Source organism: Vombatus ursinus, unplaced genomic scaffold (genome assembly GCF_900497805.2).
Source record: "Vombatus ursinus unplaced genomic scaffold, bare-nosed wombat genome assembly UNPS02014830.1, whole genome shotgun sequence".
Classification (NCBI taxonomy): domain Eukaryota; kingdom Metazoa; phylum Chordata; class Mammalia; order Diprotodontia; family Vombatidae; genus Vombatus; species Vombatus ursinus.
In genome coordinates this window covers 2,991,647-3,000,432 of record NW_020954608.1, presented here as the reverse complement: position 1 = coordinate 3,000,432, position 8,786 = coordinate 2,991,647, and positions in this window count along the sequence as shown.

The window sequence follows — 8,786 nt, the reverse complement described above, 5'->3', positions numbered from 1 at the left end:
TGTGTGTGTGTGTGTGTGTGTGTGTGTGTGTGTGTGTGTGTTTTCATGCTTGTGTAGAGAGATCAGTGAAAGGCCACTTTAAAACCAAGAAGTACATTTTTTGTATTCAGTAACATCTGTCTTACACTAAGTCCTCTACTGGGAAATGAAGTAGGTTTCTGATACCATCAATTTCTTGGAATAATACTTAAGCCCTTTTAGGTTAGCATTGGTGTAAAACAGAGGGCTTCCATAGATCTGCATAGGACATTGCTGGTGAATTTATAATTTGAATGTTGTCAAAGGAGTCAGGTTAAATTGCCTTTTCAATTTTCAGTTTGTCTCAACCATATACCATTCCTAAGAGTGGGATCATTGAGCAACTGAGATAATGGCATAGTTCTTTGTAATTTTAGGTAGCAGCTAATCCTAGAAAAATCTTTAATCCACAAAATACTTTGGATATGACCAACTGACAAGTGGTTCTTTTTTCTCTGTGTTAGTATTCCTTCTCAATTCTTCATGTTTTGGTTAAAATCTCACCTTCTGCCAGAAGCCTTTCCTGATTCATCTTAATTCTAGTGCCTTCACACTGAGATTATCTCCAATTTATCTTGTAAATAGCTTGTTTTTACATAATCGTTTGTATGTTGTCCCACCCACTAGACTGTGAGCTCCTTAAAGGAGGGACTGTTTCTTGCTTTTCTTTGTATCTCCACCATTGTACCTGACTCATAGGAGGTATTTAATCAATGTTTACTGACTAGGTGATCCATATACTTGACTGACACTCTGTCAGCGCATTTGTACTTGGATAGCTTCAGATAGCTTCCAATTTATCTTAATACTTTTATGAGCCATTTTTCATGTTCTTCAAGTCCTCTGAGATGATAATATCCAGGTAAACCAAAACCACAAGGTAATTCGTATGATCTGCCCATTTTTCTACCAATCTCTGTAAGTCATGAAAAAGTAGCAGTTGAGCCCAAGATTCCTTGGGCTGTATGTTCAACTTAGTAAAGCCTTCCTGACATGATGAAGACTCTCTTTTCCTTGCCTTCCTCTGCTATAATAATCCTTTTTTCACCCTTTTTTTTTTTATTAATGAACATCTACCTTCTCTACCTCCCATCTACCTCCCCGTTGAAAAAACAGAAAACAAAAACAAAAACCTTATAACAAATATGTGTAGTCAAGCAAAACAAATTTCTAAATTGATTATTTTCAAAAAATATGTTTCAATCTGCACCAAGTCAGAGTCTTATTCTTTGCCACCTCAAAAAAAAAAGAGCTATAAATATTTCTGTATATCCTTAATTAGGGTTGTTTTCATTAGGACTAATTCCACCTCCGTTTCACCTACCTTTCCTCTAATTTCCCTTTCCCTTCTCTCATTTCCCTCCTATTTCTCTGTTGAATGAAATGTATCTCTGTAACCAACTCTGTGTGTGTTGTGTGTGTATGTGCCACTTCTGACCAATTCAAATGAGAGGGAAGTTCAAATGTTTCCCTATCCCAACCCCTCCTCCTGTTTCTATAGAATAGAAAGAGGGAAAGAGAAAATACACAGAGGGTTGAGGGGTAAGGGGAAGCAAGGTTAGGCAAAATTATCTCACATAATCAGGTTGTACAAGTAGACATCTAAATTATTAGAAAATAAGTCTGAACAGTTTTCTTGATTTCTTGAAATATGCTATCTAGGGTTTTTTTGGTCATCACTTTCAGGGAGTCCAATATTCTTTATTTTTTTTCTCCATCTGTTTTTCAGGTTAGTTATTTTTGCTGTGAGACATTTTCTTCTATTTTTCAGTCTTTTGACTTTGTTTTAATATTTCTTATTTTCTCATGCTATTTGGTCATTACAGTTTTCAGGGAGTTTATTGCTTGAACAAGAGGTTGTGTGCCAAGCTGTTAGTTCCTTTTCTGGTTCTTACCTCCACAATTCTCATTTCTTTTCCATTTTTTCTTTTAATGCTCTCATTTCATTTATAACAATATTTTAACTCTTTTAAAAACAACAACAACTTATGCTTTACCTCTTCTAGGAATTCTAGTTGAATTTGTGCCCAAGCTGTGTTTTTATTTGAAAATTGCTCACCAATATTCTTGAGTCATTTTTTTTTCTGAGATTGTGTTTTGAATCACAACAGCTTTTTATTCACCATAGTAGCTGTCACTGTAATAGCTTTTTATACAGGTATTCTTTTTTCTTTTTCGTTTGCTCATTCTTCCATCCTACTTTCTTACTTCTAACTTTACATAATGGCCAGGTTTGACACTTCCGAAGGGAAAGTCTGGGCTGGTTCTATGGCTGCTTTCTTGGGGTTCAGAGTAGGAGAACTGTAGGCTTTCCTGTGGTCTAGGATTCCTGCCCTGGTTATTCCTCTGCTGGCTGCAGACTGGGCTAGAATCTGGAACTGTGACCAGGATCTGCTCCTGGGATCTGAGCCACACCACTACTTCTGCTTGCTTCTAAACTAAAAAACTCACTGAAATGGTGACATGTTTGGCAGTGATGCAACATTCTGCTTAATTAATATTCTTTTTTTAATTAATTTATTTTGATTTATCAACAATCACTTCCATATGCTTTTGAGTTTAAAATTTTTCTCCCCCTCCCTCCACACCACTGTCCCCAAGATGGAGCACAATCTGATATAGGCTATACATATACATTCCTATTAAACATATTTTCACATTAGGGATGTTGTAAGTAAGAATTAGAACCAATAGGAGGAACCACCAGAAAGAGGAAACAAAACACAACAGAAGAAAAAAAAAAAAAGCAAATAGTATGCTTCAATCTGCATTCAAACTCCATATTTCTTTCTTTGAATGTGGGTAGCATTTTCCATCACGAGGCCTTTGGAGATGTCTTAGATCCTTGTCTTACTGAGAAGGTTTAAGTTTATCAGTATTAGTCATCACACAACATGGCTGCTATTGTGTACAACGTTCTCCTGGTTCTGCTCACTTCACTCAGCATCAGACCGTACAAGTCTTTCCAGGTTTTTCTGAAGTCAGCCTGTTCATCATTTCTTCTTTCTTTCTTTTTTTTTTTTCATTTTTAGGCAATTGGGGTTAAGTGACTTGCCCAGAGTCACACAGCTAGTAAGTGTTAAGTGTTTGTTCTGAGGCCGGATTTGAACTCAGGTCCTCCTGACTTCAGGGCCGGTGCTCTATCCACTGCGCCAGCTAGCTGCCCCTATTCATCATTTCTTATGACACAATAGTATTCCATCACATTCATATACCACAACTTGATCAGTCATTCCGCAATTGATGGGCATCCTCTCAATTTCCAATTCTTTGCCACCACAAAAAGAGCTGCTATGAATATTTTTGTACATGTGGGTCCTTTCCCATTTGTATGATCTCTTTGGGACATAGCCCTAGAAGTGCTATTGCTGGATCAAAGGGTATGCACATTTTTATAGCCCTTTGGGCATAGTTCCAAATTGCTCTCCAAAATGGTTGAATCATTCCACAACTCCACCAACAATGCATTAGTGTTCTAATTTTCCCACATCTTCTCCAACACTTACATTTTCTTGTTTTGTCATCTTGGCCAATCTGATAGGTGTGATGTGGTACCTCAGAGTTGTTTTGATTTGCATTTCTCTAATCAAAAGTTATTTAGAGCATTTTTTCATATGACTATAGATGACTTTAACTAAATTAATATTCTTAAAGTGCAGGTTTGCTCATATCAGTCTCCTGTGAGAGTGGCTCCTATTACCTCTAAGATAAATTACAACCCCACCACCCTGCAACTGATTACACATTATTTCTTCCTCACACACTCTCTGTACAAGCCAAACTGTTCCTCAAGCATGACATTCACTCTCTCACCTCCATGCCTCTGCACAGGCTGTCTGCATGCCTAAAATGCACTTTCTCCAGACTGCCGCCTTGGTAAACCCTTCGAAGCTCAGCTTAAATGCTACTTACAGAAAGGCTTTTCATTAACTAGTATCCAATCCAGTTATTGAAACCCTTACTTACCCCACTCCCCATTGAAATTACTTTGTATAGGTTTTTGGTGTGGATCTGTGACCTCATTGGTGTAGGGAACACTTGGTGAGGAAACTCCTAAGAGAATTAAGAGACTTGCCTACACAGACAGAATGTATCAAAGTAGGACTTGAACCCAGGTCCCAGGTCTTCTGACTCTGAGGACAGCTTTCTAGAGGATATACCATGCTACCTTTTTTGTACATATTTTACATTTACTCATCTGTGTACCTGTTACTTTCCTCCCAGAATAATGCAAGCTCCTTGAGGACAAGTGATATTTCATTTTATATTTGTATTACCATAGCTAACACAGTACTTGATACATTTTAGGCACTTAAATTCTTGTTGAATTGGATTGGATTGGATTGGAGTAGATTAAATGTTACTTTGACCCTAACTTCTGACAAACTACTTTCCAGTTTTCCTTGCAGTTCTTACCATATAAGGTTTCCTTCCCACCCACTCTCATGTTTATTGAATAATAATTATTTTTAATTGTTTCTAATTTTTATTTGTACAGGCTACTGATTGACTTTTAAATTTTTTAACCAATACTAAATAGTTTTGTTAATTATAGCTTTCTAATGTAGTGAGAGGTCAGGTAATTGTATGACTCCGTCATTCCTATTTTTAAAATTGTTTTCCTTGAGATTCTAAATTTCTTTTCTTCAAAAGAATTTAGTAATTATTTTATATAGTTCTATAAATATCCCCTCCATATATCAATAAACCTCTAAATTAATTTAGAGAAATTTATCATTTCATTATATTGGCACAGCCCCAATCAGGAACATTTAATAGGTGCTCTACAATTATTTAGGTTTTCTGTTATCTTTTAAAAGAGTGGTTTGTAGTTTTCACATAGAATCCTATAAATGTCTAGGTAGGGTAATTTTCAGATATTTCATGCATTTTGTAGTTATTTTAAATGGAATTTCTCTTACTGTTTCCTTCTCATTTGTGAAATATTTTATAGGAATACTGATGATTTAGTGGGTTTTTAAATACAACTCCTATTGAAGCCAACAATCATCTCAATTAGTTTTTTCACTAATTCTCTGGACTTTTCTAAGGAATCCATCATGTCATCTGCAAATAGGGATAATTCTTTCTTCTTTGCCAGTGTTTAGAATCATAAGATCATAGGTTTAAAGTTGTAAGGTACCTTAGATGTAATAAAATCTAACCCCTTATTTTATCGATGAGGAAACTGCATCCAAAGGGGTTAAATGATTTGTATAAATGTCACAGCAGGGATTTGAACCTAGGTTCCCCTACTCTAAATCCATCCCTCATTTTGTTACTACACCTTAATTTCACTATATAGTTAGCATTTTAAAATTATGGTGGAAAATGGGGGCATCCTGGCTTTACCTCTGTTAATGCTGGGAAAACTTCCAGTATTTTTTCATTTCAAATAATAATTCATTTTGGTCATCTTAAAGATGGAGTGCTTCATGCCTTTTCTTTTTATGGTTCTTGTTATAAATGAATATTTTGACAAAATCTTTTGAAACATCTGTTGAAATAGTTGACTTTTTTGTTTTTGTTGTTTATATGATTAGTTATTCTAATTTTTTCCCTTTATGAATCATCCTTGTATCCACAGTATGAATCAAACCTGGTCATAGTGAATTATTTTCTGGGTTGCTATTGTCTCTGATGCAAATTTGCGCATCAATTTTCATTAGTGAAATTGGTCTATAGTTCCTTTTCTCACTTCCTAATTTGGGAATCATGACCATAGTTTTTACATAAAAAAGATGTAGAATACTTTATTTCTCTGTTCTTGAGAAGAATTTTTGTAGTATAGACATTAATTTTTCTTTAAATATTTGGTAGAATGTACTTGTAAGTCCATATGGACCAAGGGATTTTGTCTTTGACTCTTCATTTATATTTTGCTTCATTTAACACATTTTAGGAAAAACATTGCAAGATGAAGGGTGTCCAGAGGACAGTCAGAATGGTGGAGGGTCTTGAGTCCAAACCCTATGAGGACAGGTTAAATGACCTGGGAATTTTTAGCCTGGAGATAAGAAGACTCAGAAGGGGACATAATAGTTATCAAGAATATGAAGAGCTGTCATGTGGAAGAGGGATTAGACTTATTCTGTTTGGCCTTAGAGCACAGAACCAATAACAATGAGTTAAAGTTATAAAAAGTTGATTCATGCTTGATGTTAGAAAAATTTTCCTAACAATTGGAACTACTTAAGAGAGAAAAGGACTGTTCTGGGTATAGTTGGTCCTCCTACATTAGATAGAGGTCTTTAGGCAGAGCTGAATTATTATTTGTCTACGATGTTGGAGTGGGTGTACTTTTTTGGGTATGGGTTGGATTACTTCCAATTCTGTGATTTCTCTTTCTTAGAATAGGTTATTTCTGATCTCTTTTTCTTGTTTTTGTTCATTTAAGTATTTTATCTGTGTTTGTGAAAGGTAATAGGCATAATGGATAGAAAGCTGGCTTTAAAGTCAGGAAGACGTAGGTGCAAGTCCTGCCTATGACATAATCTAGCTATGTGACCATAAACAAGTCTCTTAATTTTTCAGTGTCCTAGGCTATTCTATGACTGTGAATTGCAGATTCAATGCTGTTGATCTGCAACGTCGTGGAAAGTTCCTACTGGGACCTCCCAGCATCCATAAAATCACAGTTCCAAACAAACAAACAAAAAAATCATTTTTATAGATATTTATTCACTTCCTCTGAATTATCAGTTTTGCTGGCATACTGATTCATTCTGGTAACAATCTTTATTTAATCTCTGCTTCTTATAAATTCACTTGGTTCTTTTGGCATTTTGATAATTTGATGTTTCTTTTTCTCCTTCCACTTTCCTTCCTTCCAGTGATGCAGATATCCATGCTTATTCATCCTGTGCAAATTTTGTCCATGTCCCACTATAAGTTTGCCACAGGGGATCCACTGAACATCACTGATAATCTTTCAGTCACCTAATAAGAGCCAAGATAATTACTATGTCTTTGGTATCCACTTCTAATATACCTCATAAATCGATTCCTCAATGTCTTTACAATTGCCACCTCTAGGATAGATTTCATCTAATTATACTTGGTCCAATCTAGATGATTTTTCTTACTTCTCAGTACCATTTCTACCTCTCCTATAACTATATACATAAGTGTATGTGGTGTTGAGGTCCAAGTGCAGTCCCTGATGGAGAAAATTTATTACAATGATTTTTATATATCTTTTCCATTGTTCTTGTTTGTTATCCTTTCATTTTTGCCCTTAAATGCTCCTAGAATTCCTTTGTTTAGGTGGAGGTCTTATCAAACTTTCTGTAAACTGGCTTTATCCTCCACTGCTTCTCTCTGATTTATGAGATGATAGTACTCATAGTAATCCATCACCTTTCCTGGTAAAATTTTACAAGTAAATTTATATTCTAACTAATACTGTATTTAGCAAGCCATCTTGTTCTCTTTAGCAACTAAGCCAGATGTTTGCTGACTAAGATAGATTTGGGGCTCTTTTGATATCCTTGTTGAAGCAGCTAACTTATTTAAGTTTAACATCTATACAAAATTATATAATTGGAGTAATTTCTGTTGTATGTTTCCCATTTTTGTGACCTGGTTAATTCAGAGTTGAGTTGTTTCAGTTGTATACTATTTCTTTTAATTGTCATTTTTCTTGTTGCTTTTTTGCAATATTGATCTTAGTTCTGACAAGTTGATAATCTGACCTTAATATAGACAGCTAACTCAGGGATTACTCCCTCATTAGACGTATTTTCAAAACTATCAAGATATAGTCTATTTCATTTTCTTTGTGATGCTATGTGGTGCTCTCTATTTTCATTATTTACCAATTCTTTTCTCAAAAAAAAATTTATGGTAAAAAGGTCAGGATGTTATTACTATTTAGTAATGACAGTCTCTTATTTAGGTTTGTATCCTTTGCTTATATTTTCTCTTTAAATTATTTGTTGCATTAGTTGTCAGTATAGTGTGTGTTTGTTTTTTCTACCTTTTTCTACTTGTTTATGATTCCTATATAGTCTAGCATATGATCTCTCTTTCAAAGACACTGTGGGATGCTAAGAAATTGTTTATTCTTTTCTTTCAGAAACTTAATATTCTTTCATATTTTTATTCATTCCACAGATCATTTAAAACTAATTTTTCCAACACTCTGTCCAGCTTATTGTTTTCCTTCTTATTTATCTTTGTTTGATTTATCAGTCTCTGACAGAGGAATGTTAAAGTCTTCCACTATTATTGTTTTACTAATAATGTCTTTTTATTGGTTGTTGCAATTCACATAACTTTCCTTTTAAGAACATACATTTTGTGTTATTTGCTATTGTTGTCTTTCAGTCATTTCAGTCATGTCCAACTCTTTATGACCCCATTTGGGGTTTTCTTGGCAAAAGATACTGACTGCTTGTCTTGTTCTATATTTTTTCCGAGGCTCATTCTTTTGAGCACTATCCTGTTCTCAGAAGCCAGTTTTCTTCTGTTTTTAGGTTGACTCCAGGGATAGTTGAATTCACAGATCCCAAGGGAGAGCTTTCCAGGATACTGCCAATCTGTTATTTCCAGAGGCTTGTGCCTAAAACTGCAGTAGTCATGAGAAAGGTAGGGCTTTAGGCCAAAGGCCATATGAGAGATGCACCAAGAGTGGGCAAAAGCCCTTGAAGCTGGAGTACCAGCAGTAGTGGTTCAGTGAGGTAGTCTTCACTTATTTTTTTTTTTCTGTAGTAATTACCTTGTGGTTACTTGTTTCATTTCTGCTCTTCCTGTTTTTGATGTTTTTT